Source organism: Zeugodacus cucurbitae, chromosome Y, assembly GCF_028554725.1.
Source record: "Zeugodacus cucurbitae isolate PBARC_wt_2022May chromosome Y, idZeuCucr1.2, whole genome shotgun sequence".
Lineage (NCBI taxonomy): Eukaryota > Metazoa > Arthropoda > Insecta > Diptera > Tephritidae > Zeugodacus > Zeugodacus cucurbitae.
The window spans coordinates 6,834,443-6,847,061 of record NC_071673.1 but is presented as its reverse complement, the minus strand read 5'-3'; positions in this window follow the sequence as shown (position 1 = coordinate 6,847,061).

The following is a 12,619-nucleotide window of genomic DNA, read 5'->3' as shown; positions in this document are numbered from 1 at the left end:
TCCAATCAGTTCGTTGACGGTGGGCTTTAGTCTTTCACACAATACGCTCGACAAAACCTTATATGCGATATTGAGGAGACTTATACCACGGTAATTGGCGCAGATTGTGCGGTCTCCCTTTTTATGGATTGGGCAGAGCACACTGAGATCCCAATCGTCGGGCATGCTTTCTTCCTACCATATTCTACAAAGAAGCTGATGCATGCACCTTATCAGTTCTTCGCCGCCGTATTTGAATAGCTCGGCCGGTAATCCATCGGCCCCCGCCGCTCTGTTGTTCTTCAAGCGGGTAATTGCTATTCAAATTTCTTCATGGTCGGGTAATGGAATATCTATTCCATCGTCATCGATTGGGGAATCGGGTTCGCTATCTCCTGGTGTTGTACTTTCACTGCCATTCCGCAGGCCGGAGAAGTGTTCCCTCCATAATCCCAGTATGCTCTGGACATCCGTTACCAGATTACCTTCTCGGTCCCTACATGATAATGCTTCGGTGTTGAAACCTTCTGTAAATCGCCTGATCTTTTCATAAAATTTTCGAGCTTTACCCATGTCGGCCAGCTTTTCAAGCTTTTCATACTCACGCATTTCGGCCTCTTTCTTTTTACGTCCACAAATGCGTCTCGCTTCCCTCTTCAGTTCTCGATAACTGTCCCACCCCGACAGTGTTGTGGTCTTTCGCAACGTTGCGAGGTAGGCAGTCTGTTTTCTCTCCACTGCGGAACGACAACTCTCATCGTACCAACTGATCAATTGATCGGCTGCAGCGGTATGCAATGAGTTTGAGATGCCGTTCCACAGCTCCCTTATATCGAGATGCTGATGAGTGCTCTCAGAGAGCAGGAGTGCAAGTCGAGTACAAAATCGCTCGCTGTGATTGCAGCTTTTCATCGTCGAACCTTCCTTGGGTTTGTTGACGGACGTTCTTTGCTGCACAGAGGCGAGTGCGTATCTTTGCTGTTACTAGATAATGATCCGAGTCAATATTTGGTCCTCGGAGCGTACGCACGTCTTAAATACAGGAGACATGTCTGCCGTCTATCACAACGTGATCGATTTGATTGCGCGTGTTTCGATCAGGGGACAGCCATGTTGCTTGATGAATTTTCTTGTGCTGGAATCTGGTACTACAGACAACCATATTTCGTGCCCCAGCGAAGTCGATCAGCCTCAGGCCGTTTGGCGATTTTTCGTCATGGAGGCTGAATTTTCCGACTGTTGTGCCAAATACACCTTCTCTACCCCCCCTGGGGGTATCCAACACCAAATTTGCGCTCCTTTATATGGCCGCTGTACTAGATGTCACAAGGACCCACCTTTGTCCGTCCTTGTCCCGTCCATCACACTTCTTGGATGGCGGTCAGCCTTTAGTTGTATGAGGACATCAACCAGCTGGACAGAGGCACCTTCCCAATTATGGGGACATTCCAGATGCATGCCTTCAAATCATGATCCTTAATACGCTTGCAGGGGTCGTCATCAAAAGGGGGGGTTTCTCTTCCGAGGCTCTGATTGTTTTTTCATTGGGGAGGTTTTTTTTTATGTGGTGGGTCCCAAACCCTACGCACAACCGCAGAAGCGGGCTTCGCCTTCTCACTTTAGCTCGCCTTCAAACGGATAGCTGTTGGCTACCCAGGGGATACTTGGTCTAAAACCGGAAGTCGTGAGCTGCTTGAGTCATATGTAAAAGAATCGTTCCTGGCCACTCCCAAGTGAATGGCAATCAGAAACTTTCCTCACTTGCGTGAACTTCTATATATGACCCCATTCCTATATATTAATATCGCTTGTTGTTATTGTTGTCGCAGAGTAACAAAATGCTATGTTGTTGTAAACCTTGATATATTTCTGAGCGAATGAAGTCAGTTTGGCCAGAATTGCTAGAACTATGGCGGAGAAATACGCAAATGAACTGAAGACTCGCAGTAGTCAAAAGTATTTACACACATTTTTTTTGCGTCAAAATTATTTACACACGGCGATTTAGCCTTTATCCTTGAATTTGATTTAAGCCAGAGTAGTAATTGGATTCTATTGCATTCATAACAACCTAACTCAGGCTTAAAATAAAAAATTGGTAAATAAAATGTCGAAAACAAAGGAATTATCGTTTATAACTAGATTGGAGACTGTTACTAAGTTTAAGACTCGGGTTTCGTCTTCGGAGTTAGTTAATTTTATATTTATAGAATTTGATAAAATACTATTTATAATGTTATTAAAAAGAGGGACACGAAATATTACAAGGGCAATTTTAATATAACTGGGCGGAAACCTGTGATAACTCAAAGAGAATGCAGAAGATTAGTAGGAACAGTCATACAAAATCCCACAATTAGTCCAGTTAATATTGCAGCAGCATCAAATCAGCATATTGCATGAACAGTCAAAAAGCTTTATTTCCGAAACCAAAAAAGCGATATGCCTCTCATTTGCCTTAAAATGCATCCTAAATCCTATCTTGGGCAGATAATGCTGTCTTTTAGTTCCAGGGCTTCTTTAGTAAACGCTTTATGCATATACCACGTGAGAAGAAGAATAATGCAGTTTAGACGCTAAATAGAGTCGGGAGTGACATTATGATTTTTTGGGGAAATTTTCCTTACGTCTTTGGAGATTTGGTACTAATTTAGGGACCCTAAATCATCCGGACGATGTCAACATCCGATGAGACGGCACTAGGAGTTTTCGAGAGAAAGGTTTTGCGGAAGATTTATGGTCCCTTAAGAATGGGCAACAGCGAATACCGCAGACGATGGAACGATGAGCTGTATGTGTTACTCGACGACATAGACATAGTCCAGGGAATAAAAAAACAGCGGCTACGCTGGCTAGGTCATGTTGTTCGAATGGATGAAAGTGCTCCAGATCTGAAAGTATTCGATGCAGTACCCGCTGGTGGAAGCAGAGGAAGGGGGAGACCTCCACTCCGATGGAAGGACCAGGTGGAGAGGGACCTGGCTTCGCTTGGAATAACGAATTGGCGCCAAACTGCCAGAAGGCGGGATGCGTGGCGCGCTGTTTTGGACTCTGCTATAACCGCGTAAGCGGTGTCTACGCCAGTCAAGAAGAAGAAGAAAAAATCATCCGGATATATCAGAATTCACATTACCATACCATTGTAGTGGTCCGTCGGCCTTTCCCAACTATTGACTACATTTTACAACAGGATAATGCTCCATTTCATAAAGGATCTTTACCTACAAAAGTTTTAAATGAAGCAAGTCAAGTTGACGCAAGAAAAACGCAAGCGAAAGCTTTTTGTGTGAAACTTGTAAAAAAACGTCCGATGTGTAAATAGTTTTGACTACCTCTGTATATATATACGGTTACAAATACCATCTAGTGGACGTAAGAAAACATAGTTTATATACTTGTATATATGTATGCATTGTATTCACATGTGTAAATATATACATGTGTTCATATAGCTATCTTTCACAAATTCTATAGAATTCTATACTTTTCTGTCTTTTCACCTTTCATTTCTTGATATAATCTTCAGAGACCGACCGATTAATCGGCCTTAGTATCGGCATCGGCCAGTATCGGCCACAAAAATAAGCATCGGCATCGGCCATATTTGGCCGATTCTTTCTACTTCTTTCGGATTATACTAAAATACATTTTTTTTCTGTTTTGATTTCTTTAGAGCATAAAATTTGAATTCTTCTGTTTACCATATAAAATACAGTGAATCACATTTGACTAAACTAACAACTCATCATGATGATTATTTAAGTCTAGTATAAAGAAATTCAACAATTTTGCATCAATGAAAGGTTCTATTTAGCACTGCTAGAAACATTCGATTTATGTCAAATATTCACAGTTTTGTTTAACAACTTGTTGAGATTTTGAAGGTAATGTCATAAGGTCACTATTATAGAAGCATTCGTAACTAGGTTAATTTATTTTTAAAAGTTTGCCATAGACAGGGTCACGTAATAATCCCATGGTGCTGGCCTGGACTATAATAAGGTGCATGGAAAATAACCTCCCAAACAAGCTTCCGAAGTTTCTATTGAGTCACTATCACTATTTGCCGCCTTTCACAATGTGAGATATAAATGGCAAAAGTCATCTCTTTGAAAATAACGGATTCTTTTTACTAGACCTACTATTTTCGAATATTGGCCTTAATGCTCATATTTGTCCTTAAGCGGTAACCCAGTGTAACCATGAAAAATTAAGCGATTTTAGTGAATTTTTCTTAAAGAAAGTACTCGGTCGAATGTTTTGAAGTTTTTTGGACATAATAAGGTGTACTTTCAACTATATTTTAAGATTTTTATTTTACAAAAATTTTGAAAAATAAAAGAGTTATGGGTTGTCTTGGGAAGTGCCAAAAAAAAGTTCCGCAACTGCTGAGTTGAAGTTGAATATATTCCCTATACAATGACCTACGATTCTCTCAAAATTTTCCTCTCACCTCCAGTTATGAGATTTTTCAGAATAGGGCTGTAATAGCGTTTTTAGACAGAAGCAAATTGATCAATTTATCGGCCTCTGCTCGATTTAAACGCTTATTGATATCGATTTACCATACAAAATAAAATCTCCATTTATTTTAAATTGAATTTAAATCGACTTGAAAATCAAAAGCAACTCTGCGACAAGAACGTACGATATAAGTTCTTTGTCTGTTATTGGCTGAATTTTTTGATAAAATAGCATTAATACAAATAGACTGTAGATGGCGCTGCTGAAAAATAATAATCAGGTGATGAAATTACGAACTTCTTATGAAAAGAAAAAAAAATGTATAACAGCTGATCGTAAATCGAGTAACCGGCAGTATAAACGGCAAAAATGAGTTTCTCGATTTAAATTTAAACTTATCAATTTATTTGGCTGTCTTAAAAGCTATAAGGCTGATATTGTCACTGGCGAAGCGAATGAAATTTCAGTTAAATTTCGCCAGCTCGAATTGTGAGTGGCGAACACTTGGCGAATTCGCCAAGAATAGGCGAAGGAACCGGCAAAATTCGCTTCGAATAACTTTCAAAATCTTATCATCTTATTTCATTCGCCAGTTCAATTAAATTCAAAAACCTGTAAACATTTAAACAAAATTAAAGGAATTGGAATTAAAAAAAATTGCACACACAAAATAAAATAAGTATTTCAAATAATTATAAAGTAATTACATTATTTTTATATTATATATTACAAAAGCTTATGTATTACTGCATTTAGGGATGTAACTACAATATTTACAAAGAATTCGCTATTTGTCTACCGCTGCTGAACCACTGAAGTTTTCTTCAACTGGTTGCAGTGGTACTACTACATCAACGAAAGTTTCTTGTTCAGGATCATTAACGCCATATTGCTTACAAATATTGTGTAAAGCACAGCATACATTAATAATCATTGTTGCTTTACTAGGAGAATATCGAAGTTTACATTCACCCAAGTATATAACGAAAACGGCATTTTCGTTTGTTTTAATGAACAGGAAAGTGTCCAAAGATTCCATATTAATTGCTTTACGCATCTCTGTTGTGCTCATCTTTTGTATGTTATCACCTTTCACAAGATCCGAAGTAGCTTCTATACATTTTTGCTGAATTCATTTTATTAAACCGGTAATAATATAATTCTTATACCTGCTTCTGACGGGCCATGAATATATTCTATATTTGCTTCCGTAGCTTTCACAGAATTATTGCTTACCTTGCAATGTAAGCTCTGCAATATGTAGTATCTTCACCTTTATTGAACCAATCTTGGTCATCGGACTCTATATCAGACATTTCTTCAAGTACACAATTTTTGTTTATGCTTAAATAGAAATAACAATTTATGGAATTTTTTTTACAATAAGCCCTTGGTTGTATGAAATTCAAAATAAATTTTGTAAACAAAAATAATCGGGATGTAGAGCGGGTCGCCTCCTAGTGGTGCATCCTGGGTAACGCTAAATGACCTGCGGCCTCCACGGCCTTTTTTGAAGCTCCTCACGGACTACGACCCTGGACCGACTCGGACTACGATTTTTGAAATTTCTCTTTTGGATTTGGTTGTTACCTGGGCTGGTGGTCTTGGTATTCCGCCACCTGAGTATGTAGGGGTGATACTCTACAAAAATGGCTGGTGGGTTAATGCCAAGGCTGCCTCCGTCCCGTTAAAACCCTGGCAGGCCTCGGAGTACGTTCCGCTCCCGTCATCATTAAGTTGATGTGGTAGGTGTAGGCTTTTGCCAGACTGAGGTTGAAACACCTCCGAAAGCCCTTTTTCGACGATCCTAGCGAATTGGCTAGAATCGATATTACCAGTCTTAAGAAATTTATAACGGATTCCAAGCGGTTTGCTGAATCTTAAAGGTCTTTGATCCACGGGGAGTTTTATTGGTACCAAATGGACAGCGCCAGGCTGTCTAAGTGAGATCTTTCTGTTTTGCAGAGATCTGCCTACAAACCTAACTTAACCTAACCTAAACAAAAATAATATTCAAATTAAAAACGTCAAAACCTCGTGTGACATTTTTAAATTATTTTGGTATGGCAACAAAAAAGTTAGGCGAATGTGTTCATTCGCCAGTCACAATACAAACGATTCGAATTATCGCCAAAGCGTTCGACTCGCCAAGTACATTCGCTTCGCCGGTGACAATAGGCGTGTTTTATTTGACCACCACAAGCTAATAGCTAAATCATGGACAAATAAAACGCATTTAGCTTATTTCATATCTTCGCTTAAAAATGAATAGTGTTGAGTAGTGAAATGTTGGGGACCCGAACTCTCAGCTGAAATGTAATTTATTTGAAAACAAGTAAGGAAGGGCTAAGTTCGGATGTAACCGAACATTTTATACTCTCGCAATTTATTTATTTAACTTTATTTATATTATATAATACACAATTTGACCCACATATTCGTCATATATATTGTATAAGTCCATTAAAAGTTGGAAACCATAATATTAAGTTAGAAGCACCGAGGTCCTCGTGTTCGATATTTGGGGCCTTAAAAACCTATGGTTCGATTTCGGCAATTTTAAGAATGGGACTGGCACACTATAAACACAGTATTTGTGCAAAGTTCTGCACCGATATTTTCATGCTTCATGTAAAGTTAACGATTCAGATCGTCTTCAAAGTTCTGGTATATAGGAAGTATGCGTGGTTGTAAAGCGATTTGGCCTATTTTTACAACATATCATTGGGATGTAAGGAAACTATTATAAACCAAGTTTCATTTAAATCGGTCGAGTAGTTCTTGAGATATGGTTTTCGACCCATAAGTGGGCGACGCCACGCCCATTTTCAATTTTGTAAAAAAAAATCTGAGTGCAGCTTCCATCTGCCATTTCTTATGTGAAATTTAGTGTTTCTAACGTTTTTCGTTAGTGAGTTAACCCAATTTTAGTAATTTTTAACCTTTAATTACGTGGGCACTAATCGCTGTTATACCCAGCAAAAAAACGAGGGCGACTTTGTAATGCATCGCTAGTGCTTTTTATAGATCGAAAATTACAAACTAAATTATTTGAAAAATTAAATTAAATATTTCAATTTTGAAAAAAAAATCTGAGTGCAGCTTCCATCTGCCATTTCTTATGTGAAATTTAGTGTTTCTGACGTTTTTCGTTAGTGAGTTAACCCAATTTTAGTAATTTTTAACCTTTAATTACGTGGGCACTAATCGCTGTTATACCCAGCAAAAAAATGAGGGCGACTTTGTAATGCATCGCTAGTGCTTTTTGTAGATCGAAAATTACAAATTATTGAAAAATTAAATTAAATAACTGTAAAATTGCAGTACAGCACGATCTTGTGTAACAAAATTAAGTGTTGAGATTGAAATAAAGTCGCTTCGGCACAATCAATATAAAGGTTAGCTCAGTTCAACTGCTAATAAGCAATAATGAAATTCATTGAAATCCATATAATTCATATTTAATGCGAAATTAAGAAATTACTAAATTTTTTATTTATAAAAACCACCAAAAGCGTTTGCAGAAAGTGCCTTCTCTCTTTTGTTGGTTGATTAAAATATTTTTAAGAAACAAGTAGAGAATACTTCAAAAAAATGCTCTTGCTTTTGCTAAGAGTGTGTGTTGTATGAAACAAATTGAGTTAGTCCCGAAAAATTAAAACTAAAACTATAACCCTGTAAATCAGTACTCATTAACAACCAAATTTATGAACCGGTAACTATTGCTTTTGGTAACCGCTTAACTTATTTAAAATTCAACACATATGTATGCTAACCTTCATTAAGTTACCTTTCAAATTCTCTGAGATATTCATCTTAAAACAATCTACCGGATATTGATTCAGATGTTGTATGAATCCCAGATGAATATATAGCATGATTTTGTTAATTTTTGGTAGACTGTTATAAGCTCACAAATTTTTATCCAGACATTTTAATCACTTCTCTGAGATATTCATCTTAAAACAATCTACCGGATATGGATTCTGATGTTATATGGATCTCAGGTGAATATATAGCATGATTTCGTTAATTTCTGGTAGACTGTAATAAGCTCGCAAATTTTTATTCAGACATTTTAATCACTTACCAAAATAAACGTCTTAATGTTAACCGGAAGTTGGAAATTGATATATTACTTTATATATTGTAAAGTAAACGATTCAGATCGTTTCAAAGTTCTGGTATATAGGAAATAGGCGTGGTTGTAAAGCGATTTGGGCTATTTTCACAACATATCATTGGGATGTAAGGAAACTATTACAAACCAAGTTTCATTGAAATCGGTCGAGTAGTTCCTGAGATATGGTTTTTGACTCATAAGTGGGCGACGCCACGCCCGTTTTCCATTTTGTAAAAAAATCTCAGTCCAGCTTCCTTCTGCCATTTCTTATGTGAAATTAAGAGTTTCTGACATTTTTCGTTAGTTAGTTAACCCACTTTAAGTAATTTTCAACCTAACCTTTGTATGGGAGGTGGGCGTGGTTATTATCCGATTTCTTTCATTTTTGGACTGTGTTAAGAAGTGGCTAAAAAAACGACTGTAGAAAGTTTGGTTTATATAGCTCTATTGGTTTCCGAGATATGTACAAAAAACTTATTTGGGGGCGGGGCCACGCCCACCTCCCCAAAAAATTACATCCAAATATGCCCCTTCATAGTGCGATCCTTCATACCAAATTTTATTTCCATAGCTTTATTTATGGCTTAGTTATGGCACTTTATGTGTTTTCGGTTTTCGCCATTTTATGGGCGTGACAGTGGTCCGATTACAACCATTTTTGAACTTAACCTTCTTATGGTGCCAAGAAATACTTGTGCCAAGTTTCAATAAGATATCGTAATTTTTACTCAAGTTACAGCTTGCACAGACGGACACACGGACAGACAGACATTCGGATTTGAACTCCACTCTTCACCCTGATCACTTTGGTATATATAACCCTATATCTAACTCGTTTAGTTTTGGGTGTTACAAACAACCGTTATGTGAACAAAACTATAATACTCTCTAGCAACTTTGATGCGAGAGCCAGTAAGGAAAGGTGCAACCGAACATTTTATACTCTCGCAATTTATTGATGTAATTTTATAAAGATAACACAATTCAACCCGTATATTCGGCTAAAGTTCAATAGAACAACGAAAATCATCATAAATAGTATATGGGGACTGAGGTAATTCTTAAACCGATTTCACTCGTTTTCGCCACCAAGATACAATGTTTCGAAGACTATACGCTCACTTAATTTAATATTACTTATAATTGGGTATATGGGATCTGTGGGAAGTTATGACCCGATTTTGACAATTTGTCCACAAGTGATGTCACAGCTCAAATACAGTACATATTTGTGTAAAGTTTTATTCCGCTATCTTCATTTGTCCCTAATGTATATATCTACTAATATTATAAAGAGAAAAGGTTTGTTTTTTTGTTTGTTTGTCTCGAATAGGCTCCGAAACTACTGTACCGATTTGAAAAGTTCTTTCACCGTTGGAAAGCTATACTATCCCTGAGTGACATAGGCTATATTTAGTTTAAAAAAATAGGGTTCCTTAGCAAAACTCCGATAATGTAAAAAAATACCAAAAAACTTTCTTTAATCGCGAATGCTGAGTAAACGATTGAAGATATAACAAAGTGATGTACTACAATTTATCTTTATCTACAAAAAACGTCGGGAAATCATATCTCTAATTATTATAGTTTTGTCACAATAAGCGATTTTATATAAAAAAATTAATTGAAATACCACTTGAAGAAGGCTCTTTATTTGTACCTTAGATGATGTATTATTTAAGATCGCTTCAAAACCTTTATATAACTTTTTGAATTATTAGATTCTAACATTCCATTCAAAAGATATCACGAGTTAAAAATTTTGAAAATATCCGCTCGGCGGCTAACTATGCGTTGTAGAGTTGTAGGCGTCACTCGGGCATGTAGGTACGGGAGGGGGGTTAAGATCACTCGCGCGGTCGGCTCCTTACTGAATGGTCGTGTGCGGAATTAAAAAAAATTTTCGCTTGATAATAATCCATATTAATATTATAAATGCGAAAGTTACTCTCTCTGTCTGTTACTCTTTCACGCCTAAACGGCTGAACGGATTTTGCTGAAATTTGGTATGGTGATAGATGAGTGATTTTTAGTCGTTTTTTGTTGGGACTTTTGCTCTTTCACGTCTAAACGGCTGAACGGATTTTGATGAAATTTAGTAATGTAATAGATGGTTACCTAAAAACGGATATAAGATCAAAATGATCACGTCATCGTACTTAGGGGGTAGGAAGTAGGCAGAAAACTGAATTATGAGTGATTTTTTATGGTTTTTGCTGGGAGTTTTGCTCTATCATGCCTAAACGACTGAACGGATTTTGATGAAATTTAGTTAGAAGATATTAATAATTTAAAAATTGTTTTACTTCTAATTTACAGTTACATAAATATAATATAAAAATAAATTGCTGTTCGTTAGTCTCGCAAAAAGTCGAGAACGGCCAAACCGATCTGGCTAATTTTAGTCTTTAAATATTCGTGGAAGGACAGGAAAAGATTAGAGAGTGAGTAAATATGGAAAAATTGCGAGGAAGATAACAAGAAGATAATTTTTTTCGAGTTGACAAGGAAAATATAAAAAGAGAAAACAAAAAAATAATATTTCAAATTTTGTTAAAATATTTTTGTTATTGTTCAATTGTATAAGGTTGTGTCGATAACCCAAAACAATTTGTAACAAATAAGGAAAAGCTAAGCTCGGGTCTAACCGAATATTTCATACTCTAGTAATTTATTGAAGTAATTTTATTAAGATAACACACAATTTGACCTATATATTCAGCATAAAGTCCAATAGAAAATCATCATATATAGTATATGAGGGCTGATATAATTCCAGAACCAATTTAAGATATCTTAATTTTTACTCAAGTTATCGCTTGCACGGATAGACGGACGGACAGACATCCGGATTTCAAATCCACTCGTCATCCTAATCATTTATATATATATAACCCCATATCTAACTTTTATATTTCTTGGTGACATAAACAGCCGTTATGTGAACAAAACTATAATACTCTGTACAACAGGTTGCGAGAGTATAAAAAAAAGTTGAATTTATAAATCAAATTTCTTTTTGTTTACCGCTTTTCTATAATATTCTGAGCTTTTAAGGAATCTACAATCATGATTAGATTCGGGATGGTCTAAATAAATATGGATAAACTTCGATAGAATTTAAAATTTTGGTTTGTTTACATTTTTATCTGTCAAAATGGAGCTTCTCGCTATTGCCAGCTATTTTTTTTTTTTTTAAACCTAACTATTGTGAATGAAAACAAGTAAGGAAGGGCTAAGATCGGGTGTAACCGAACATTTTATACTCTCGCAATTTATTTATTTAACTTTATTTATATTATATAATACACAATTTGACCCACGTATTCTTCATATATATTGTATAAAATCCATTGAAAGTTGGAAACCATAATATTAGGTTAGAAGTACCGAGGTCCTCATGTTCTATATATGGGGTCTTGAAAACCTATCTTTCGATTTCGGCGATTTTTAGAATGGGGCTGCCACACTATTAACATAGTATTTGTGCAAAGTTCTGCACCGATATCTTCACTAGTGCTAACTTTATATATTGTAAAGTAAACGATTCAGATTGTCTTCAAAGTTCTGGTATATAGGAAGTAGGTGTGGTTGTGAAGCGATTTGGCCTATTTTCACAACATATCATTGGGATGTAAGGAAACTATTACAAACCAAGTTTCATTGAAATCGGTCGAGTAGTTCCTGAGATATGGTTTTTGACCCATAAGTGGGCGACGCCACGACCATTTTCCATTTTGTAAAAAATTCTGAGTGCAGCTTTCGTCTGCCATTTCTTATGTGAAATTTAGTGTTTCTGACGTTTTTCGTTAGTGAGTTAACCCACTTTTAGTAATTTTAAACCTAACTTTTGTATGGGAGGTGGGCGTGGTTATCATTCGATTTCTTTCATTTTTGGACTGTATTAGGAAGTGGCTATAAAAAACGACTGCAGAAAGTTTGGTTTATATAGCTCTATTGGTTTGCGAGATATGTACAAAAAACTTAGTAGGGGGAGGGGCCACGCCCACTTCCCCAAAAAAATTACATCCAAATATGCCCCTTCATAGTGCG